The sequence below is a fragment of the Durio zibethinus genome, chromosome 9 (assembly GCF_047325235.1).
Source record: "Durio zibethinus cultivar Kanyao isolate XHJ-2024 chromosome 9, ASM4732523v1, whole genome shotgun sequence".
Lineage (NCBI taxonomy): Eukaryota > Viridiplantae > Streptophyta > Magnoliopsida > Malvales > Malvaceae > Durio > Durio zibethinus.
Window position 1 is genome coordinate 28,513,823 of NC_143170.1, and position 26,467 is coordinate 28,540,289.

At 31.3% G+C, this 26,467-nt stretch overlaps 3 pseudogenes; 1 reads left to right on the top strand and 2 right to left on the bottom strand.

The window, feature by feature from the left end:
- Positions 1–1,507: 1,507 nt before the first annotated feature.
- LOC111303957 (uncharacterized) lies at positions 1,508–12,822 on the bottom strand (annotated as a pseudogene).
- A 1,158-nt stretch (positions 12,823–13,980) lies between these two features.
- Positions 13,981–16,240, bottom strand: LOC111303975 (putative aquaporin TIP5-1 pseudogene; annotated as a pseudogene).
- Positions 16,241–16,274: 34 nt separating this feature from the next.
- Positions 16,275–26,467, top strand: part of LOC149516932 (uncharacterized) — a 60,523-nt pseudogene continuing 50,330 nt past the window's right edge.

The window sequence follows — 26,467 nt, forward strand, 5'->3', positions numbered from 1 at the left end:
AAGTACTGAACCAAAGAAGCTAGATGTTGAAGCAGAAGGCAGGCAAATGTATGAAAGTAAATGAAGTGGATCAGCCTCAGCTCCCCATTTTTTTAGTACACTTACTTTTAACCATATTCAGCAGCAGCTTATAGATCATTTTCCTTTTTATAATAACCGTGCCCCTAGGCCAATACCCATCCATCCGATGCCGACCAAGTTTTTGTCAAATTTTCCCACCGAATTTAGATAGCGGGCCTGCAGAACAAGACTTGGAAGAACGCTATTTAAAAATGTGGATATGTATATTTTCCAACTTTGAACACGATTCTTCATCACGTACAATTTGCTCGTGAGACCTCAGATAACGCTGTCGTCCCTTGACACTGGACGTCGCTAGCTAGTTGAAAAGGTCAGCGGGAATGGGAGGTTGAGAGCCATGATACGCTGCTCTCAATTGCTGACAAAAATCAGGAATGAGAACCACTAAAACTTCAGAACTTAATCCATGTTTAACGCGTAAACTAGATATGCTAATATTCTATACCGTACATTGATATGGAAATAAACTTTTCGTTTTAACAACCAAAATTCAATAACAAAAACGCGTATGACTAGATTCTTTTGTAAAACTACAAATAACATTCTTGTAGCCTTTGTCATTCGATTAATTTTATCTCAACTGAGTGTCAATGTATGAGAAGTTTATAAATAATATTCAGCTAGTTCAAAGGTTAGTGAGAAAACTTACAATATAACTATGAATATAATATGAAAAATAGAATATAAAAATAAAATAATTTAAAATTTTAATAATAATTATATATGAATTTAATAAAATAAAAGAAATTTCGTGTTTTCATAATGACACAAAATACGTTATATATTATTTGCAGATGTAGATGGTCAAACAATTTAAACTTTTGTCAAAATTTCCAAATTCATATAGTCCAAGTTTAGTAGTTTATTTGTTTGGGCAACTTCCACAGGCCTCACTCACTCTGCACCCCCATAAGAGACGATATATATTATTTCCTTTGTGATTCATCAATTTCAAATTTTTTTTAATCTTTTTCTCTACTTGACGTGGAATTAAAAATGTTAAAAAAAAATTTGTCGTCCAACCCGTTTGAAGAACATAACCCAATTGCCAACTACTTAAGCTAAATAGTTGATACAATTAAGAATATAAATGATACATTAGTACTCGCAAGTTACTCGAATTGGATTCGAATAAAACTCGAATTCAGCTTGATTATTATCGAGTCAAACTCGAGCTCGAGCTCAAGTAGCTCGACTCGAATAGCTCGTGTGCTGAGTTCGAATATTGTTATACCCAACTCGAATAGCTCACAGGCCTAATCGAGCTTTTATATTTAAATATATTTTTATTATTTTAATTAATAAAATATATCAAACTCGAGCTCAAGCTTGAGCACAAATAATCAAAATTTCATCGAATATAAGAATCAAGTTTATTTTTATATATTAATCAAGCTTAATCGAGCGAGCTCGAATAACTCGATTTCTATATCGAGTCGAGCTCGAGCTATAAAAATAAAATTTGATCGAGTTCAAACTAAGTTTCGAGCCTCGAATTTCAAATCAAACTCGAGCTCGAGCTTAATACTGTATTGATTTGAATTCGATCGATTACACCTCTAGATATAATCAAGGATTTCCATGTAAATGTAATACTTGGAGGAAACAAGAAAAACAGCAAAATAAGCCACGTTAAAAGGAAAAATAATTTTGTATTGTTGCCATTCACTTGAGAGTCATCAGACTAATGTTCGTCTGATAAGAAAGTGTTATTCACTTGTTTAGAGCTTAATTAGATACATGTAGTTGAATACCAATATCTCTATCTACCAGAAATAGCCTACTTCAAGCTGCTGAGATAACCTACTCATAGTTGGTCGAGACTGGGGATTGGCACCACAACATAGGATTGCAATATTTAACACGAATGATAATTCACCTTCAAGTTTTTGGTCCACAGGAGAAGAGGGACGGGGATCTAAGACATCTTCCAAGCCGATTTTCTGATCAGGGGATGAATGGAGATAGGATATAAGTTCCCCAGGATGGTTTCCCATCAAAACTGCAAGTGCCAAAACGCCATAGCTATATACATCGCATTTTTCTGTGACTGCCATGGAGTAAGCAAGCTCTGCAGCAACAAACATTCTTTGATTGATGATGGAAATTTTCAACCTTATTTGTAATAAATATAGATATAAATGGCCCTCTAAGTTATATTGATGTTGTTTTGCTATTTTACTTTCAAACCAAAACTGGAAATTAAGAACAGTTCATTGCCACTAAATATCCAATTTCTCTTATAAAAATTCGTTTGAGAATATTGAAAAAATTACCGCTATTATGAGCATGGAAGTTTTAACAATGGATTTTCCAAAATCAGCTAAAGATTAAGTGATACATGTCTCAGGATTCTTAGATCATGAATACTCAAGTGCGGAGAGACTAAGAGAGAAAGCGAGAGTGCATATGCAGATTACCTGGAGCAACATAGCCATAAGTTCCTGCAACTGCAGTCCAGTTGGATGAGTTAGGATTCAACAACCTTGCAGTGCCAAAATCTGATACACGGGCCTCAAGTTCAGAGCTCAATAAGACAGTCTTGCTCGATATGTCTTGATGAATTATTGGTGGAACACAATCATGATGCACATACGATAGAGCATGAGCTGCCCCTTTAACAACTCTAATCCTTTTCGTCCAATCTAATTCCTTTGCTTCTACGTCATTGCTCAAGATCTTAGCCAAGCTTCCCCTTTCCATAAACTCATACACCAAAATAAATGTCTAATTTGAGAACAAACTCCAGAGAGCTTTACCATGTTTCGATGCCTTATCTCTGTCAGAGCTGCAATCTCATTCTTGAAACATTTCACCTCCTCCATCTCTATGTCACCATGGGAGCTCAACTTCTTAACAGAAAATACTTGGCCATCTGCCATTTCTGCTCTGTAAACTTCTCCAAATCCTCCCACTCCTATGCAACATGTCTCGTCAAGGTTCTTTGTAGCTTCAAGGATGTCTTTGTACATGAATTTCCCATTAAACTGCCATATTGGGAAAAGATTTTCTCTTATTGGTATGTCTTCATGTTAGGACTGATTTACTGATCTCTGATGGAGAAATGCTAAAATCCATATACAAACCATTACAAAGATTAATATGCTTGCCAAGGATGCAACAACAATAACAACAATCTTGTTCTTATCATTTCCACCGTTCTTCTCTGTAGATGTGGCACTGCAGGGTTTTAAACCTTGTCTTTCGCCGCATTGATCTTTGTTGTTGCTAAAAGCCTCTAGTTGAGCTGACCGGAAGAAGTTGCTGTTGAGAAGAGGACCCTCAAAGTTATTGTATGAAAGATTAACGGACACCAAGCTCCAAAGATTGCTAAGTGAAGAAGGAACTTCACCAGAAAGATTGTTGTGGGATAGGTTTAAGTTTTCCAAATTTGTAAGCTTCCCAAACTCCCATGGTATCTCTCCAGAAAGTGAATTATAACTTAAATCTAGTAAACCTTGTAGGGCCATAAGATTACCAATTTGATACGGAATTGTACCATTCAAGCGGTTTTCATTCAAACGTAAATTCTGCAGCCTGGAACAGTCCCCTAACTGATATAAAATTGGCCCGCTGAGTCTATTTGTCGAGAGATCTAGGGACTGTAAATTCGATAGTCTTCCAATTCCTGCGGGTATTTGACCTGAAAGCTTGTTATCATTCAGGCTTAAGGAAAACAATTTCGATAATTTTCCAAACTTGTGAAGGAATGATTCCTGAAAGTTGGTTGGAAGAAAGGTCAAGCTCCACTAATTGGTTCAACTGACTAATCTCATCTGGGATCTTACCACCTATCATATTACCGGCAGCTTTCAGCAGTGTCAAGTTCCGACATTCTCCCCAATTTGATCAGAGCTCACCACTAAGTTTGTTGTAACTCAAGTCAAAATATGTGAGGTTTCGGTACGCACCAAAATCTTAGGCTATGTTCCCTGTAAGTTGATTATATTCAAGCCGAACTCTGTACAAGGTCTTGCAATTCCTCAGGCTCTTTGGGATGGGACCTGAGAAGTTGTTGAAGGAGTCACTGCCATTGACAAGCTTTCCACCTTCGCAAACTTGTGACGGTAAGTTACCACTGAAGTTGTTGACAGCCAGATGTAGAACTACTAATGATGAAAGATTTCCCAACTCCTCCGGTAGAAGACCAGTTAAGTGGTTTATGTGCAAATATAGAATAGTTAACTTGCGTAAAGTTCCAAAACTAACAGGAATGTTTCCTGAAAGTCGAAGACTGGAAAGCTGTAGAACAGTTAAACTGCTCAAATTACCCAAAGATGGAGGGATAGGCCCATAGAAAAGACTCCCATCTAGAGCTAGCAAAGAAAGATTTTTCAAATTCCCTATCTCATTAGGAATTCTGCTACAAAGTAGAGTATCTTGAAGGAGAAAGTTTTTGAGACTAATGAGGCCTGTTTTCGATCGACTAGTTCCATCGGGGAATAAAGACACGTATAATTCACACGTTATGCTGTTTCGTGAAATGTCAAGCTCATAAACTTGAGTGAGATTGGCAAGAGAGATAGGAAGCTGGTTGTTAAAAGAATTTGTGGAAAGATCAAGGGACTGGAGTTTTGAAAGCAAACCAATGTTGGAAGGTATTTTGCCCATGAGCTGGTTTACTTTAAGATCAAGCCGAAGAAGGTGCGGGAAGGAAGGCAAATCTAATTTTTCAATGGCACCTCTCAGACCTGTGTATGCAAGATTTATTGCAATTACATTTTGTGATACCTTAGCCCAAATAATAATTGGATTAGACTAATACCAAAGCTCATCAGTTTATTAAGAGACTAATTAGTAAAAAAAAAAAAGCTAAGTTATTAAATGAAAGAAAACCTAGGGCTAGACTAATATCAAAGCTCACCAGTTTATTAAGAGACTAATTAGTAAAAGAAAAAAGGGCTGAGTTATTAAATGAAAGAAAACCTAGTTATAGAGAAACAGAAAGGAAATAGGAGTTTTTCTTCCTCATCTTCCTTAGGGTTAGAGAATATGAAAAATCAAGTTGACCATTCAAAATCAGAGGCTACAATCAAGTTAATCCCCTAAAGGTGAGTATATGCCATTTTTTTATTTAAGAAAAAAGTATCACGTTGATTGCTATTATTTGGAGTTGAAGTTTTGAGAGAAAAACCAAGAAAAAATATGAAATCTTTCATTAATCTTCATGATCTAGTTGCGTAAATTACTAGACTTTGTTTATTTTATGTTCTTAAGATTTATTGATGATTATTGAATAGAGTTTAAAGGCTGAAAGTAAGGATTTGAGTTTTTTTAAAGATTGAAAGAGAAATTCTATTTTTGGATGAGATGTTATGATCTGCAATAGTGAATAAAATAGAATTCTGTATTAATGGATAGATTGTTGCTATAATTATTATATATTTTTGGAAAGTATATTGAATCTACTTTCTAATAAAACAAATGAAAGTCTAATTGAGTTTTCTATGAAGAGTTGTCTAATTTTTACTTAAGGATATTTAGGCTATAAGGCTGCAGTATCAGGGTTAAATTTCAAAAATTTTCTTAATTATGATACAAGGATTTACAAATTAAGCCATATATATTTGGAAAGCTTATTGAGTCTACTTTTGCAACAAAATAAACAGAATTGAATTTCAAATTTTTTATGAATAAATACGTAATTTTTATTAGAACGTATACAGGCTGTCTGGTAGCAGCATCTGAAGTGGATTGTAAAAATTGTTATAATTAATCCATAAGGAATCACGAGATGGATCATATATGGTTAGAAAGCTGATTGAGTCTAATTTCTATTGCATTAAAAAGATTTTAAGTCTGGGTTGGATATCTTGAGATATGGTTGTTTTAGTAAAAGGAGTTCATGCTACGAGTATTAATTAGTTGAGTTAACCCTTGTGTAACTTAGTTGATTTTTGTATAAATGGTCTCAAAAAGGGTTGATTAAATTTTGATGTATTGAAATGATCTTGAATAGGCCATTAATTATTTAGGAAGAAAAACTAGGTGATGGAATCGAAAAGAAGTAAGTAGAATCTCACACACTTTGCTTATTTTTGAACCTATGTATATACGTATGTTTTTAAATAAGTAAATGTTTTATTTCTTTATTTTCAATATATGAAAATAGGATCAAGCATATGATTATTTTGTGTTTTTGCTATGTAAATGATGGATCATGCTTATGAATGAAATGAGAAAATGATTTATGTTTAAAGAATGATTTTATGATGGCTACATTTTTACATCCTTGGGAAATGGTATCATCGATACTAGAACTCGTTATACGACCCTGGCTAATGGGTAATAGTAGTTAGCAAAGACATAATCATACGACCTTGCTAACGGGTAATAGTAGTTAGCGTAAGGCCCTTGGCTAACAGGTTATAATAGTTAGCAATGATCATGAAGATGAAATTGTCGATACGGCCAATGTGACGGGTTATAGCAGTGACCGTAGTTAACGATAAACGAATGATAATAATGATTTATGATGATTTTAAAGATTGATCCATGATTTGTATATAAAGATGATTTACGATGATTTTTAATGATTGATCCATGATTTAGTTTGATTACGATATTTGAATGATACCATATTTTACAATGATTTATGAATTGACATGTTTTGATATTGATTTATGAATTTATGAAATGTTTGACAGAATGATGATCTTTAAAATATTTTTACATTATGATTTGATGAATGTTTTGAATGATCTATATGATATGTATGAAAAAAAATATTTGATTCGGTAAGGTGTGTGAGCCTATGCTATGGTTTGCGTATTTCCCTTTTTACATTTTCTTTACAGATGAGTAAGTGATAAGTTTGCTTAGTTTTGTGAAAAGCTAGAAGATCAAATGGGAAAGATTACTTAGTCGTCAGAGACAATGTTGGCCAATGAATTCTTATGAAATGGTTTTGTATTTTTATGTGATTTATATTTGGATATATAAAAATGTATCATTAGTTGGATTAAAGATATAGATTTTACTGGGCAAACTATATTAGTTTATTGAAGAATTTTAGAATGATTAAGAAAGAAAGCTTCGTATTACTTTGGAGTTTATTTCAAGGTAATATGGCTGTGTTACGTCTTGGTCTTAGGGTGTGACATAAAGTGGTATCAAAGCCTAAGTTGCGATCTTTGGAGAATTTTTAAGAGTTGGATTATGATTTGTAAACTGTGATGATATTTCCTTTAAAGGCTTAAATTATGTTTCTTAGAGATTTTTTAAGAGTTCAGGTTATGATCCTTAAACTATGTGAGATGTTAAAGTGCTTATAGTATGATTTTGAGGATTTTCTAAGAACTACAATTATGATATTTGAAGATTTCTAAGAAGTTAAATTATGATAATTAGATTATTGATAATTTTTAAGAATGTAGCATATGATTTTTGGATTGAAAGAGATTCTATGAGTATAGCTATGATCCATATACTATGTGAAGATTTTTAAGAATTTAGATGATGACCTCTGAATAATGTGATGATTTTTCAAGGACATGGTTTAATCCATAGACTATATTTGTGAGTATGAGTAAATGATTCGATAAATTTTGGAGTAGTTAAAGTTTTAATGAATTTTGAGAAATCCATGATTCAATGAATTCTTAGAGTAATTATTTTGGTTGATATTTACATATTGGTTTTGGATCTTGTAGTTAAAAGAAAGTTTAATTACTTTGATATAGTGCAATTTTATAAGTTGAAAAAATTTTTGATGTGACTTATAATGAAACATATTTTATGAGTTAAAGGATTATTTAAGAGAATAATTTGATCATTAGAGATCCTATGGGTTTGAGAAAAGACTTTCGACTTAATAAGGTTTTTAAATTATTTGATAAGTATTAAATGAATCCTTGATCATGGATTCACATTGGAATAGGAATGTACATTGTTGGAATTAAAAGTATAGAATATTGGAGTCAAAATGAAATAATATGTTGAAAATTTGAAGTAATTATTTATGGAATATAGTGTTTGAGAATTTATTTTGATGGATTTAGTTCGAAATGTTATAATTGTCGTAAATAGTTTAATGTACGTAAAGAAGGATATTCACTTGATTTGATTCTATATTTTTATTGAGAAAGTATTTAAGGTTTGATCATGTGAGTTGGACATTTGTATAGTTAATTTAAAGTTAGATCATTAAATTTTTATTTGGGGTGTATTGATTTTTTTTTAATGGTTAAAATGATTAATTTGTGATTATAATTTTTAATTGAAGTATACTATTGGATTCCTTTGACTTTTATATTTATGGAGAACATTGCCTATAGTGGTACAAGGCTGTGTACTTGTGGTACAAGGTTGTGTACTTAGCAAGGAATTAAATTTGTGGATAAAAATTAAAGTTGTGGTTATATAGATGATTTAGTAAGGAAGTTGGTTTTAAAGGAATAATCGATTTATATGTTTTGGTTAAGAATGATTGTTTGAAATCTTATAAGGGCAAAAGATTGGTTGAAATCTTACAAGTGATGATTTTGTGTACTTGGTGCAAATTCAAATATTTGGAGTTTTTATTGTTTAAATTCTATAAGAGAATTTTATTTATGGATTATGATGTATAGGTTTTGACTTTGAAGTAGAGATGATAACAATGTATTTGGTAAAAGAGAATTTGAGACATTATGACATTTGTGGAGATTATGAAGAATCGGTTGTTATATGATAATTGGTATATTAAATAAAAAAGAACAATATTCGAAATTGGAGACAACTTGGGTAACAAAAGATTTATGTTTGAATTTACATGGTGTAAATTTATGGATATGATATATAGCATTGATTTCATATGTTTTATAACGGTTAATTGACAAAAAATTTTATATCGTCGATGAAGAAGAAAAAAAAATGAAAGTACTATGTAATTTTTTTTTTTGTGACTAAAGTATTTGTTGATATTGTTATTCAACTTTAAGGTTGTATATGGTTATGAATATCCGACGTAAAGTGAATTACATGAAATTTTGTAGACATATGTTTTTCTTATCATGAAACAATGTTATGAAAGTTAATTTGTTATAATTTTATTAAAAGAGAATATCATAGTACACAATGGAAGCCTGATTTGTTTTAAGTTCTAAATTTTTATACTATTGTTAGTAGAGAAAGTGATGAATCTTTAATAAATAAGGATTAATAGATTTTGGGTAAGAATATTTTATGTTCCTTTTATTTTTGAAGCTTTATCATTGATTGATATTCTTTTGAGAAGTGCTTATGTCATGACTTAAAGAGAAATATTTTATAACGATAGTCATAAGACAAATATTTAATGATCTATTTTGAGGTTTTGTATGGAAGTAGATTTAAGTCTTAGACTTATTGGGATAAGGACAAAGAAGAAAAACTTTTATTTCTTGAATTTATAGAACAAATGGTTGATAAATTTTGGTTAATTAAGCAATGGTTTAAAGTAAGCAAAAGAATTATACCAAAATTTAGAGACATGATTTATAGCTTCAAGTGGTCAATCATTTATACTCGTTATGAGGATTATAAAGTAAGAAAGGATAAGTTTGCATTATGTAAGGACATTTGAAGTTTTTTATAAAGTGAAAGAAGTTCAAAATAAAGAATGCTATCACTCTGATATCTAGTGTACATGATGAATCTATGTTAAGAGAATATTTTGGTAGAAGCTATGTGATTGGATATGAGTATTTAGAAATTTAAGATGATATAAGTTTTAACATATTGAAAATATCTTTTTCAAATGGTTAATTGGAAAGAACCATTTTTAGGGCAAAATGATTATTTTTGTCAAAGTTTAATGAAACAATCATACAGTAAGAGATGTGATTACAGAAATGGTGGAATAGGATGTGGATGTAAATCAAGTTTCGAGAACAAAACTTTTTATAAGGAAGGGAGAATGTGATACCTCAGCCCAAATAATAATTAGGCTAGACTAATACCAAAGCCCATCAGTTTATTAAGAGACTAATTAGTAAAAGAAAAAGGGCTGAGTTATTAAATGAAAGAAAACCTAGGGCTAAACTAACACCAAAGCTCACCAGTTTATTAAGAGACTAATTAGTAAAAGAAAAAGTGTTGAGTTGTTAAATGAAAGAAAACCTAGTTATAAAGAAACAGAAAGAAAATATTAGTTCTTCTTTCTCATCTACCTTAGGGTTAGAGAATATGAAAAATCAAGTTGACCATTCAAAATCAAAGGCTACAATCAAGTTAATCCCCTAAAGGTGAGTATATGCCCTCTTTTTATTTAAGAAAAAAAATCATGTTGATTGCTATTATTTAGAGTTGAAGTTTTGAGAGAAAAACCAAAAAATATTATGAAATCTTTTCATTAATCTTCATGATCTATTTAGATAAATTAATAGGCTTTGTCTATTTCATGTTCTTAAGATTTTATTAATGATTATTGAATAGAGTTTAAAGGCTGAAAGTAAGGATTTGAATTTTTTAAAGATTGAAGGAGAAATTCTGTTTTTGGATGAGATGCTATAATCTGCAATAGTGAATAAAATAGAATTCTATATTAATGGATAGATTATTGCTATGATTATTATATATTTTTGGAAAGCATGTTGAATCTACTTTCTAATGAAATAAACGGAAGTCGAATCCGAGTTTTCTATGAAGAGTTGTCTAATTTTTACTTAAGGATATGCAGACGTAAAGTAGCAGCATCAGGGTTGAATTTGGAAAATTGTCTTAATTTTGATACAAGGATTTATAGATTAAGCTATATATGTTTGGAAAGCTTATTAAGTCTACTTTCCAACAAAACAAGCAGAATTGAATTTTGAATTTTTTATGAATAAATAGATAATTTTTATTAGAAGGTATACAGGCTTTCTGGCAGCAGCATCTAACGTGGATTTCAAAATTTGTTATAATTAATCCATAAGGAATCACGAGATGGATCATATATAGTTAGAAAGCTTATCGAGTCTAATTTCTAATGCATTAAAAAGATTTTAATTTTGAGTTGGATAACTTGAGATATGATTGTTTTAGTAAAAGGAGCTCATGCCATTAGTATTAATTAGTTGAGTTAACCCTTGTGTAACTTAGTTGATTTTTGTATAAATGGTCTCAAAAAGTATTGATTAAATTCTGATGTGTTGAAATGATCTTGAATAGGCCATTAATTATTCGGGGAGAAAAACTAGGTGATGGAATCAAAAAGAAGTAAGTAGAATCTCACACACTTTGCTTGTTTTTGAACCTATGTATATATGTATGTTTCTAAATGAGTAAATGTTTTATTTTTTTATTTTCGATATATGAAAATAGGATCAAGCATATGATTATTTTTTGTTTTTACTATGTAAATGATGGATCATGCTTATGAATGAAATGAGAAAATGATTTATGTTTAAAGAATGATTTTATGATGGCTATGTTTTTACATCCCAGGGAAGTGGGATAATCAACATCAGAACTAGTTCTGCAACTCTGGCAAATGGGTAATAGTAATTAGCAAACACATGATCATATGACCTTACTAACGGGTAATAGTAGTTAGCGTAAGGCCCTAGCTAGCGAGTTGTAATAGTTAGCAATGATCATGGGGATGAAATTGTTGATATGGCTAATGTCATGGGTTATAGCAATGATCGTAGTTAACGATAAACGAATGATAATGATGATTTATGATGATTTTAAAGATTGATCCATAATTTGTATATAAAGATGATTTACGATGATTTTTAATGACTGATCCATGATTTGGTTTGATTACGATATTTGAATGATACTATATTTTGCAATGATTTATGAATTGACATGTTTTGTCATTGATTTATGAATTTGAGAAATGTTTGATAGAACGATGATCTTTAAAATATTTTGACATTATGATTTGATGAATGCTTTGAATGATTTATATGATATGTATGAAAAAGATATTTGATTCAATAAGATGTCTGAGCTTATACTTACTGAGCTATGGTTTGCTCATTTTCCCTTTTACTTTTTTTTTACAGATGAGTAAGTAATAAGTTTGCTTAGTTTTATGAAAAGCTAAAAGGTCAAATGAGAAAGATTACTTAGTTGTCAGAGACAATGTTGGCCAATGAGATCTTATGAAATGGTTTTGTATTTTTATATGGTTTATATTTGGATATATAAAGATATACCATTAGTTAAATTAAATATATAGATTTTACTGGAAAGACTATATCAGTTTATTGAAAAATTTTAGAATGATTAAGAAAGAAGGCTTCGTATTACTTTAAGATTTACTTTAAGATAATATGACCGTATTGTGTCTTAATCTCGGGACGTGACACATTTCCTGCACTATTATAGGCTATTCCACGCCATCTGCATGGACTTTGAGTAGTAGCATTGGCAGGAGCTGGAGCGACAGATGACTAGGAGAATAGACTGATTTTCGAGGCTTTCTTTCCGTTTGAGCAAGGCCTCAGCTTCTCTACCTGGGGCAGAATTGGCTTTCTAGGAAGAAGGCAATACCAATAAAGCTAGAAACAAAGTAAGAGAGAGATACTTTTCTTGGTAATTAGGCATAGTTTCACAAGGCCTTTTCTTTTCTTTTTTTTTTCCCTCTGGTTCTGGTATTCAATGGCAATGGCATGATTTGCTTATATAGGGTATAAGTGACCTCTTGGCTTCTCACCCAACTCGTAAGTCAGAAGACGATGTTTGTTAAGACTCCCAAATCCCACGTTAATGTGGAATACAGACTACGATTTGAATTGACATTTGTGACAAATTCCCATCAAGATAGTAAAACCACAGTTGAATCATCCCTTGCAAAACGAAACTAGTTTTTTAATCAGCATATTTTCTTCAAAAGTTTTATCACAACTTATTTATTGTGTCAAAAGAATTTTTCCTCAATCAGTATTAAAACCAGAAAAGAAACTAAACGATATAGATTGAATCAAAATTTTAAATGGTTGACTTGAAGCCCAATCCCAACGGAACTTGCAGGCCTATAGTTGATCCTCTTATGTTAAATTGGTGTATAAGATGATCATGAAAAAGATAGAATAATAACCATCCTATATTATATTTGATTTGCATTTGAAAAAAGAGATTAGATTACAAAAAAGATTAAATGTTCTCTTCGTATAAAATAATTCAATATTTTTAAAATGAAGAGGATTATTTTTAATCTATAAGATTAATTTTATTTTTATTATTGTATCTTTAAAAATTATATCAACAATACAAATGGTATAATTTTAGCTAATAAATAAATTATCTTATTATAACTTTGCACACATCAAATACAAAATAATATGATATTATTTAATGTAATCCTGATAATAATATTATTTTATCTTATCTTATCATAACTCTATATATCAAATGTATTCTTAGTAAACGTAAGTCACTTTTACTTGATCATTCTTATCAAATATATAAGTATTTTCTTTAACTATTAACTATTTTTTTAAAATTGTTAAATTTTCTTGTAAATGATGTTTAATTGACACTTTTTTTTTTGGCTTTTTTGTGAAAAAAAAAAAAAAAAAAGCAAACTAAAGGTTACTATCAGTATTTGCATATGATTTTAAAAGACATTTGGCTTTATTTTGGAGCTCAATTTGAAGGTATAGCCATAAAAAGCATATTTCAATCAGGTGAGAACCCTCCCAAGCTTCTAAATGGACTGTAATTAGTTAAGTAGTACATAATTAAAACTTAAAAAAATGATAAAAAAAAAGAGATATTTGACTAAGTAGTTAAGATTTTAATTAAAAAATAAAAATATGTATTATGAAAAAAAAATAGAAAAGGTTACTATCAGTATTTACTAATGATTTGTATGGCGCAAAAATAATAAAAGTAACTGTGTAATTACTAATTAACTCTGTATATAATATATATATATATATATATATATATAAAGTAGAAGCCATTAATTCAAAGACACATTGAAATAAAAATAAGGTGGAACTGTTAACGTAAGGACATAATAATAAATTAATTATATAGTTGGTAGCAATCCGAAGTCATGTAAATCTCCCTACTACTGAATCTCAAAATGAATTAGACATGGCCTAAAAGAGAATTAAGCAAACAAATTTAGTAAAGGAGAAAAAAAGGTTAAGCCGCAGTTCCAGAAACTGATGCTTCACCGGGGAACACGACAATGTCATATGGAAGCCCAGCAACTGCAGCTCCAATGACGGGTCCAACCCAGTAAACTACTTGGTTCTTGAAGCGACCAGCAATGACAGCAGACAAAAAGGCCAATACAGGGTTCATTGACCCTCCAGCGAATGGACCAGCGGCCAAGGCCATGGCTCCTGCCATCAATCCTATTGCCAAGGGTCCAACGGTGCCAAATGGATCAGTTCTAGGGTCATCAGCAGCATAAACGGTGTATACCAATGCAAATGCAAGCACACCTTCCAGCATGGATGCTCCGAATCCAATCATTTCATTTGCAATCGTATAAGTTGGGACATGCTGCAAAAATTACAGGCACTTTTAAATAAATTGGCTTTCCTTCGTGGTCAGAAGTATTTTACCTGCCAAAAACTTTTAGCACAAATCTTCGAATTTGATTGTTCATGTAAAGCTTCTTAAGAAAGAAGTGCAAAATCATTTATCCTTTTTTTTTTAAATATGATTTCTGTAAAACATTGTTGTTCGCAGGAAGGAAAAGATGAAGGAATGAAATAGGTCGAAGGAAAGATGAGGATATCTTTTTCATAAAAAAACGGAAAGGAAAATGAATAGATTTACGCAACTTCACATCCAAGAAATCCAATATTTTCATAAATCAGAGAAAAATGGAAAGAAAACTGTCATGGAATTTGAACTAATTGTTTTATTTTGTTCTATAGTTGCCCCTTCTGTCTTTCATTTTTCATCATTTGTAGCAAATATAACAATAACTTTCCTCTGTTTTATCCCCTTTTCTCTTTTGTCCAATCAAACGTAGTGTTAAATAAATTGAACAAAGTTGTATTGCAGTTTTCTTACTGCAAAGTTTACCATTTAAAGGTAATGAAAAACAGAACAAGAGAATAACCTGTGCTTGTAAATGAAGTTAACAATCGTGATAGAAGTGGATTCCCATAAACTTTAGTAGTAACACTTTATTTTTTTTTAATCTTCAGAAATTGAACTACATATGCAACAGATGAAACAGAGTCATTCCATACCTGTGAAACAGTAGTGACCATCAACAAAAGGCAAGCCATGACAGAGGCCAACATCTGAGAAACCCAGTAAAACAGAGCAGTTAGGACATAAAAAAAAATTAAAGTATCTACTGTATTGTGATGATTGGACTAACCTTGAAAATGCCATTTTTTTTCATTTTAATCAAACTTGAATATCATCTATTTACTACATTGATATTGAAATAAACTATGACACAATTGTTACTATCAGCTTTTTGAATAATCTCTTAAGATTATTTGGTTGATGAAAAAGTAGCTTTCACACCAAGCTACCAAATTCTTGGACGGCAATTTGATCACATTTTTATAATTATTTTTCTGGATAAGAATCAGCTATTTTTAATTGCCTTATTGATGTAAAAATTTTTGTATATGTTAATCCTTAAATCTCATTATATTTGTTATTTATTAAATTTTGGATCAAATAAATTCAATTTTGGTCATTATTTTAAGAAAATCGTAAAATTAAAAAAAAAAAGATTTGTAAAGTTTCAATTTCAAAATTTTAAAACACGTTTTTTAAAAGTTTTAATTCAATATAATTTTTTTAAAAACAATTGTCAAATTGAAGTCTATTGAAAAAATCAAATATAAACATACAAAATAGATAAGAGGGAATAGTAGATTTATGTTTATTGAAATTAAACTTAAGTAATATCATCATCTGAAAGACAGCTAAATAATTATTTATGTGATTTGTCTGTGTGGAGTGTGATTGTTTATCTTTTATGGGAAGGAGGAGTGGGCTGGTTACATATTAGCTTTACTGGTTGGTCGGGCTTTTACTTTGCACTACTTTGTGTTTCTTTGATCATGAAGAAGAGGGTGTATATAGCTCTTTCTAATTTGCTAAGAGAGAAACCTGTCAATGGGTTTTTCAATTCACTTGAATTCTTCAGGGTGTAGACTTTTTTTCCATATTTTGTTTTCTTTTTCTCTGTTTGTAGAATACTTCTTTCTCTTCTCTTTCTTGTTTCTTGTACCTGATAAAATCCATTGCTGGGAGTGTCCTGTTCTCTCATTGCTGTTCTATAGAGGTAGGATTATTACTTGATAATGATAATATCTTTCAACTTTTTTCTGTTTATTTATTTTATTTTTATTGCTACGACATGGTGGTTTCAGATTCCAAATCATGTAGCTATTAAAATCACTCTCGAGCTCTAGAAGCTGCTTATAGAGCCTTTTGGATGTGTATGATTCCCTTCTCTTTCCGTTTTGGTTATAGTTTCGTTGTCTTATCAATAGTAAATTTTTTTTTTTTTATTAATGTTCTATTCATCAAATTGTTATGCAGCTCGCAGTCTGATTTGGAAGCTAATCTTTTTAAGGTATTTCTTCATAACATTTATGAATTTGTCATATGGATGAACTTTCTAATCAAACTCTTTGTGCAGTTAATGGAGCGGCGAGGTTATGGGGAAGAGTACGTAAACCGGAACAAGATGATGACCAGGTCAGATAGCTTCTCAAGTTGATGCCAAACGATTTTATGCTAGCAATTCTGGAATCAAATTTTCATTTTGAACTTCTTTATCACATGTTTATTGCCATCAAAAGCTAATTCACCTCAAGAAAGTTTGCTAACTATGTGATATTGGTGGTTGCTTATTTTTGTATAACAACAGTTTTTTCACCTTTGTGTGTAACTATCTTCATTTTTTTATGCTAGATAATTTACTGGTATTGCAGGTCTAGGTTCAATGCATGTCTTCACCCAAATTTAATGATCATAAAGACACGAGTAATGTTGGAATAGTTTTAATTCTGATTATGCATGCACATTTTTCATTGACTCATTACTTGCCCTTAACTTGTAGTGAGCGAAATATGTAAGGAACTTCTACGTGTTTCTTCCTTTTGCTAATACTGTTTCTCTTGTTTCTTACTTTCAGATTTCACCATCAAAGGGTTCCTTTGGTGATTCTTGTTTGTGGAACTGCCTGTGTTGGGAAGTGTACCAAAGCTACACAACTTGCACATAGGCTAGACTTGCCAAATGCCTTACAGGTGTTTATATACTGAATTTTTTGAGATTTTCTTCTTTCATATTTCTTTGATTGTTCACTCTGTTTTCATGTTTGCTGGCGCATTTAAATTTCTGCTTTCAATTGTTACAGACAGATATGGTTTATGAATTGCTATGCACAGCAAACCGAATATGTCTAGAATCTATTTACTTTCTTCTCTTCTTGTATTGTTCAGATTTTTATTCCAATATAGAAATTATCCGATCAGATCAAATCAGTGCTCCAAAGTAAATAAAAAGATGGTTATCAGTAAGGCATTTTCTTGCTTCAACAAAGGGAGGACAGTTGACATTTGTTGTTCTAGTCATATGTTATCAGTTAGGTTTTGTTTTATATGTGGTAGGAAGGTATTGAGCTTTTAGTTCAGAATGGATTGTTGTGCTTTTCAAAGTTGTGAAATGTCACCTGTGCTATTTATTGGTTACAAGATAGAATTGTATTTCCATAATCACTTCCTACTCCTGATAAATGTAGATGAAAAGGCACTACCTTATATTGAATAGTGATTGGATTTAAAGCTTTTATTATTATTATTATCATCATCATCATCATCATCATCTTAGTTTTTCATTGTTGCTCTCTTTCCATGTGTCTTAAGAAAAGCAGATTGTCCTCAATAGAAAATTCATCTTGTGCAGCTGATTGGCCTGACATCCCTTACTTTTAATTTTTTTATATTGCACAACAATGCTTACTCCTCTTATTTAGTTCAGTGCACCATTGGCTTCCACTCCTGTATGGGCGCGGGATTTCAGCTCCTCTGAGGAGTTAATTACAGAATTTTGTCAAGAATGCAGGATAGTTTGTAAAGGTACTTTCTAAATTTTCCATTTAGCTATTATGAAAATTTCGTCTTTCTTGTAATCATGTAAAAGCAGGTGATTGCCGAGAGATATGTAACATTCAAATAGCATGTCATATGTTTTGCATCTTCCTGGAGTTGTTATTGTATTCTAAAGGTATCTTCATCATTGATTTTGTGTTGCGTTGTTTGGCTTCTAGGGTTGAATGGGGATCTAAAAAAGGCAATGAAAGATGGAAAGCCAATTATAATCGAGGTATGTCTTGACATTAAATTGCTGACTACATTCTTTTGCCAACAACCTCACCCTCCATCCTTGAGCCTTCCTGCTTATTCTTCTCTCTTTTTTATCTTTATAGTGTATGGTGATGTCATTACACCCTTATGGGCTCAAGAATTAAAGTGTGATATGTGCATGCCTATAGAGTGCATTATATTTTGAGTGTTTGTGGTTCATATTAATTATTTCTTTGCATTGGTTCATTTAATTTAATAAGTTATTTTACTCAAAAATAAAATCATACAATTTCACGAGGTGCTATATCATTGCCGGGAAGTAAAGTCTCAGGTGTTGTTTATTTTTGTAGCATTGGTCATGAAAGGGTGTGACACATGAATTTCTGAGCGTGTACAATAAAATAAGCATGGAATCTAGTAGATTATGGCCTTCTTTCCATGAATGAATAGATTCTACTCATGAAAATATCAATACCTGTTGCTTCTGTTGTATTTGCAGTAATTTTAGCTCAAATCTGAGCTCCTATCCTTGGATTTCTGTTGATCTTTGCGGTTATTCTTTTCTGTGATTTGATGAATGTAATAGTTAAAATAAGATATCTAGCCTTAATGGATGTTCTATGGGAGCTTGGCTATATGTCTTAGAACACAGAAGCATGTCACACATGTATTATGTTCATGGGATGAAGTGTGAGGTTGGATCTGCTACCATGTTACCCTGCAGATTGCTGTTCTTTTTGGAATATGCAGACTGCCTTTGTATCTGGTTTTTTTTTTTTTTTTGGCTGCAGAAGGTTTTAATATGCTTAAGTATTGTATCATTTTTTTTCCACCTTGTCATTGCTTGGGATTCGGAAGCATTGGCATGTTCTTGTGCACTTTAGTGTTTATCACTTTTAAGTGAGTTTTCCTTGTTTCTTATGGCAATAATAGGGAATATATATGATGAGCATAAAACTCCAACTGCTATGTCTGAAGGAAATCGATCGATTGCACTGTTTGTGGCTTCAGATAATGCTTCTATAGTGCAAATGGAGAATAATTTCTCAAGTATACCTGGAAGTAATATGGAAAATAGCCAACCATCCTATGCCTTTGGGTGAAGATGTGTCTGCTGACCAGGTGAACAAAGTCTCAGAATCTCTAGTGTCCATTGCTCTAGCAACTACGTCAGACAATAAAGGTAGATTTCTGCTCTAAATTCTTTGTATTTGGTATACCATCTAGCTCCATTCATAAGCATTGTTTCATGTGCATGTGTTAGTATTAGAGGCATAGTGAAGGTGCAATATGACAGTTTATTAACAATGTTTGTGTTCATGCAAGTGAAACTATTAACATACCAAAAGTAAATGGAAGTACTGCTAGAAAAGAAAAATCTGGCCCTGAACCAATAGTAATACCCATAGTTCTTAAGATGGCTGAATTTGATCATAAAGCATGGTTGCTTTCTCTTTTCACTCTTATATATCCTGCTTTAAATTGTAAAGTACATGAGAAGCTTGTAGTTTTGTTTTAGTAAATAATATGTGATGCGAATTGCTAAACTAAAGCATATGAAGGAGATACCAATTCAAATTCACGTTTAGCAAAGATTCAAAATTTGGTGTTGCTTCTGATCTCCCTTTCTAAATTGTTGCAAGAATGCCTCATTAGCTACATTATGCATACATAGGCTACTAATGTGTAATGAAAAATTAGATGTGTGTTAGTAGTTTATGGAAGTTAGATGTTTGTTAGTGATTTATGGAAGTTAGATGTGTGTTAATGGTTTATGGAAGTTAGTTGTGTGTTAGTGATTTTTTTTTATGGCTTGCAAATAGGAATATCATGCCTTGTGACTAGTAGTCATTTTAGTTTTAGGTTAAAATCTTTTTGTATTTAAGGAAGTTGCATTAAATGAAGAAGAGGTACAACATTTTCAATTTCATATTCTCATTGTTCCTTTTCACGAGTTTTTTTTTTTTTTTTTTTTTTTATCTTTGTAAAAACCAACAAAATTGGTATTAGAGCCAAGCCTTTTAGGGGATCTGTGAGTTGAGTGAACAAAAAAAAATTATTACAAACAAAAATCCTCTACACAAACACAGCAACACACAAAACCCTTAGTCAAATGAAGTCAGATAAGACATTCTTTGTTAAACCACCAATCTTTGATGGTGACAACTATCAAGTTTGGGCTGTTAGAATGGCAGTACATTTGGATGCTTTGGATCTGTGGGAAGCAGTGGAGGATGACTATGAAGTTCCTGCACTACCTGCTAATCCAACAGTTACTTAGCTCAAGAATCATAAGGAGAAAAGGACTAGAAAGTCAAAAGTAAAAGTTTGCTTATATTTTGCAGTTTCAAGCATAATATTCACTAGAACCGTGAACCTACAATCAACCAAAGAGGTCTAAGAGTATCTCAAGAAGGAATACCAAGGCTATGACAGGATAAAAAATATGCAAGTGATGAATTTTATAAGAGAATTTGAAATGCAAAGAATGGAAAAGTCAAAATCCATTAAAGAGTACTCTAACAAGTTGCTCAGTATTGTGAATAAAGTGAGACTATTTGGTAAGAATTTTTTTATGAGAGAATTATGCAAAAAATTCTAGTTACATTACCTGAGAAATATGAAGCTAAAATCTCTTCTTTAGAAGAGTCAGAAGATCTGTCAAGCATTTCTTTAGCAGAGTTGGTGAAAGCATTGTAGGCATAAGGATGATGAGACAAGAGAATTCCATGGAAAGTGCTTTTCAAGCAAAAGCACAGAATTCAGGAGGAGGCAAAGAAAGAAAGAATAATAGGAAGTAGAACAACAAGCTTGGCAACAATGTAAGCAACAACAAAAGCAAGGATGGAACTTATCCACCTTGTCCACACTATAAAAAAATTAATCATCCATAGAAGAAGTGCAAATGGAGGCCATATATTCAATGTAGAAAATGTGGTCAAATTTGGCACAAGGAAAAGATTTGCAAGTTACATAAGCATGGAGAGGAAGCAAAAGTCACTACTGAACAATATCAAGAAAAGTAGTTGTTTGTTGCGAAGCAATTCTAGTGACTCTTGGCTTATTGATAATGGTTGTACAAACCACAAGATTAATGATCAAGAACTTTTTAAAGAACTTGACAAAACTGGCATTTTCAAAGTTAAGATTGAAAATAGTGAATACATCATAGTCAAGGGCAAATGAATAGTGGTCATAGAAAACCTAATAGGTTTGAAATGCATTATTGATGTTTTATATGTGCTTGACATTGATCAAAACCTAATGTTAGACAATTGCTTGAGAAGGGTTTCAAAATATTATTCGAAGACAAATGGTATAAGATCAAAGATGCAAAAGGCATAGATACATTTAAGATAAAAATGAAAGGAAAAAGCATTGCTCTAAATCTAATGAAGGAAGAGCATATAGCCTTTCCATGTAACACAAGCAATGCATAATTATGGAACAGGAGGCTTGGGCATTTCCATCATACTGGACTTCGTTATATGCAAAAACACGATCTGGTGAAAGAAGTACCATTACTGGAAGAAAAGATGGTAGATTGTGCGGTTTGTTAGTATGGCAAATAAGTTAGAAGTTTTTTTCCTCAAACTACATGAAAAGCAATACAAAAGCTTCAACTAGTTCACATAAATGGCAATAAGCACTATATTGTCTTTATTATTAATGATTATACTAGATTTTGTTGGATTTATTTTTTTAAATTCAAATATGAGGTTGCTGGTGTATTCTAGAAATTTAAATTATGGGTGGAGAATCAAAGTGGTTGCAGAATGCAAGTAATAAGGTCAGATAATGGGAAGGAATACACTTATGATAGGTTTAACAATTTTTGTGAAAAAGCTAGTATTGAGCATCAACTTACGGCACCCTATACTCCATAACAAAATAAAGTAAGTGAAAGGAAAAATAGAACCATAACGGAGATGACAAGGTGTATGCTATATGAAAAGGAGCTACTAAAGAAATTATGGGTAGAAGTTTCAAATACAATAGTCTTTCTACAAAATCGACTACCAACCAAAGTTCTGCAGAAGAGAACTCTATTTGAAGCATGGTTTGGTGATAAACCAGACTTGCAGCATTTAAGAACCTTTGGTTGCCTATATTTTTCTTATATGCCATAGGCAAAAAGAGACAAACTAGACAAAAAGGCAGAACCAAGAGTCTTTATTGGATATAGCAATCATCTAAGGCATACAAAAATTTTCAACCATAAAATGAAAAAATTCTTGTGAGCAGAGATATTAAGTTCATGGATGATAGACAATGGAACTGAAATGACTTAGAAAAAAAGTAACACTTAGAGTTTCAGCAAAATCTTGAGTTTCTATTTTTTTCTTCTTTATTTGTATATTTATTTATGTTACTTAGTTGTTTCTCTTTCTTCTTTTTTGCATATTTGAAATAAATTTTAATAATAAATTCATGATCCCTACCAAACAATTAGAGGATTTAAGTCTTGAATTATGAATTCTACTAAACGATTGGAGAATTTCATAACGAATTTTTGAAAATTAATTTTTTAATCCTACCAAACAATTGGAGGATTCAAATTTTCACTAAATCTTACCAAGCTATTAGAGGATTTAATGACTTTTTTTTTCAAAAGAAAATTTTGAGGTTTTCAATTAAAAATCCCACCAAACAATTAAGGGATATGCATTGATATAAATCTTACCAAATGATTGGAGGATTTTATTATTTGCTTTCAAAAAATAATTTTTAGAAAAATGTTATTGAATTCAATGACATAACCTTTTCAAAGTGGAACACAAGTCTCCATGAATACTCCTGAGGTAAAAAAATTGTCTTAAATCACTATCAAACAATTAGAGTAATTTTAAGATCAATTTTTAATAATTAAATTTCTTGGTAAAAATTCAAAAATATTTTAAAGCTTGGAAAACATAAAATCAAACCGATACCATCCTTCGATGGGTGTTGTGAGGGTGCTATAATCTTTCTCACATGTAATCATACTCCTAAACCTAGTGTTGGTTTCATAGACATGAATCTATTTTTAAAGATATCTAAGTCAAACTTTCGACATATCATTAAAATGGGACAGATTTAATTAGGTGACCAATCACATCTAAATAAAAATGATTGGTTGCGACTTCTAAAATCAGGTCTAACTAGAGGTTTTCGAATCTATATGTTATGACAATAATCATCAAACCTAAGGGTGTGGAAAGTGAGCTTTAACCTTTCTTCCTATATTCTGAGTGTAGCTTAGATCAAGAATAACATCAACCTGTTACAACCATCTCATAAAAAAGTTAGTCACTTGGACTATCATTTCATGACAATAATTTACTTAAAGCAATAAAAGTACAATATGAAAAAGTAAAACAAGAACTACGATGCTAAAAGTAAACTCGAGCCTTAAAGAATACCATGATTGTGCAAGTTTGCGTATTTGCAAGTGTCTTCAGATGCATAAATGTTCAATAATTAAGAATCATTTTATGAAACATAAAATTTAGAAATTAATTTAAAATCCAACTTGTCCTAACAATCTTCCTATAGTAAGCCATAATTGCCTATTCTCTTGTTTCATGGTGTTACTATGCTATTTGTAATTATCTAAAGTATAACATAACAACCAAAAACCTTCTATAGACTTGCAGTAGGTTAATTATGAAGATGCCACTTGGAAATCTCAACAAGTACAATGAACAATGAAATTCAGATATTTCAAATGTGTCCACTTTTATCGAAAAATAAACCTTTTGGACCAATTAGCTTTACCTCAATTGCCAAATAAGGGTTTCTTTTGGAGTTCTTAAGTTGTCAAGTGGAAGATTAGAAGTTATAAATTTGAAAAGGGAAAAAAGAGGGTTTTGTGAGTTTAGAGCTGTCGAACTCGGATAATGCAAATGTGCCAAAGATCAAAACCATGGTTTCAAAAAATGTAAGAATTTTGGAGGGTTTCTAGCTTTCTGAAAGTTTGAAAATTTGAGCTTTTATGAGATGCTAGTGTTTGGTGGTGACGATGAAAAAGGGAAAAGCCAAGAGCGGGAAATGGATGTGTGAATTATTTTCAAAATAATGTAGTGGGCTAGAAGCTCATGGCCCAATTGGAAGGCTAAAACGCTGAGATAGCCAACCTAGTTATTAGTTGATGGCTTTAATGATCGAGAACCGTTGGATTGGTGGATGTTAAGTCCAAGCCCAACGGAACTTGCTAGCCTAGAGTTGATCCTTTTAGCAAATATAAGTCATTTTTACTCAACCATTCTTATCAAATATATAAGTATTTTCTTTTACTATTAACTATTTTTTAAAATTCTTAAACTTCTTCATAGGTGTTGTTTAATTGATACTTTTTTTTTTGCTTTTTTTGTGAAAAATAAAAAAGTAAAAGGCAAAAAAAATAAAGATAGCAAACTAAAGGTTCTGGTATCTTTTTTTAAATCTTTCTCTTTTGGTAGAACTGGTACTCTTAAAAATCTTTATTTGTATAGAGAGAAAACCCTTGTTAAGGATTTTGAGTTCCAAAGAATATAAATGGTTCATTTGGTGGAGGATGGAGAGTTTTTTTTCCACTATTCTTATTTTGAGAAGATGTCATTTGGTGGATAGGCATTCTAAATGTAACTTTACAAACCAATGGGTTCTTTTGACTATTATATTTTGGAATTAGTCTAAGCTAAGATATTGCTAAGTTTTTTCTTAATGTTAAAAAGATATAATTAGGTTCATCTAAAGTTATTCTTGATAATATGAAGATGGCATCATTTAGTTAGGATTGTATTTCACCTATTCTCACATAATGTCTCTCTTCTCAATCTTGCATGATTTTTTAAATTTTAAACAATTTTTTCTATATGCAAGCATTACTAGAGGAGAGGATAATTACTCGGACATTAAGTCACTACAAGAAAACTGCTCTATACTGATGCTCGAAAAACCATCAATAAGATTTAAAAATCTATCAGTATAGCATAATAAACGTTATACTGACAGTCAAAATATCTATTTCGATGAATTTTTAATCGTCAGTATATCCCTTGTTGGTATAGACCTCTATTGATGGCTTTTAAGTTGTCAGAATATGTAACAAAGATATACTAATGGTTTTAGTTAGTCACTATATGTATAGCTGTTGGTATAGCTGTTGGTATAGCAACTATTGTGTGTTCTGCATTATACCTTTTACTGACAGTTATTTTTGTCAATATAGATTCGTATGTTTTAATTTATTCAACTTATATCGATGATGTCTCAATCAGTATATCTTTTACCAATGATTAATGCCCATTAATATAGCCTTATGTGTTTTAACTTTTATTAATGGTCCATGATGACTGTCAATATAGCCTGAAATATTTTAATAGTAAAACGCATAGGTATAAATTTTAAGGCATCACTAAAAGCTTTTTTTTGAATTATATTTTCAAATATTAATATTAGTTTATGTATAATCATAATATGATATGGTTTCACATAAAGTAAAAATACACAAAAAAGTGAAAATATTTAATAACATTTGAAATAAAATAACAACCAAATTGTTTTATAATCCACAAATTTAAAATAAGTCAAAAACTAACGTCATTGTACCAAATCTAGAAAAAGAAAGAAAATTTATATCTATGAATGGTATAACCATGGTTGACAGTGATGAATCTAGTGAGCGATTCAGCATTACTAGAATTTCAAGCTCCCATGGCAGAACCATTTGGACTTACAGTCATCCCATTTAGTGCATTTAAGCCAAAAACGATCGTAGTCCTATGTTGGAAATAAAAGGCATTTGATCCAAGTAAAAGGAAACTTCATCTAGCTATTTAAATGTTAGGAAATAGACAAATTACAAAGTTCATGAAGATGGTACTAAAGTTTACTTACCCAGATTTTTTGAAGAAAATGTTGAGTTTATCCCATCTAGACATAAGTAAGCAACCTTTGGAGAAAACCAAACATCTTTGCCATCCTTTACAAATTTTGACCAAATAGAGAAATCAAAGCCAATGCCATTAGAAGGACAAAAAAAAAAAGCATGCTCGATGATAAAAATTGAAATGCCAAAAATGAAAAATACCTTTGAGAAATGACGAGAGTCTTGATGCTTTAACTTTGATTCAACTCTTAAACAAAATGGATGCCGATGGGTTTCAGTTTGTAAAGTCGATGAGAAGTGGAGAAAGTTTGTGGGTAGTGGAGAGCTA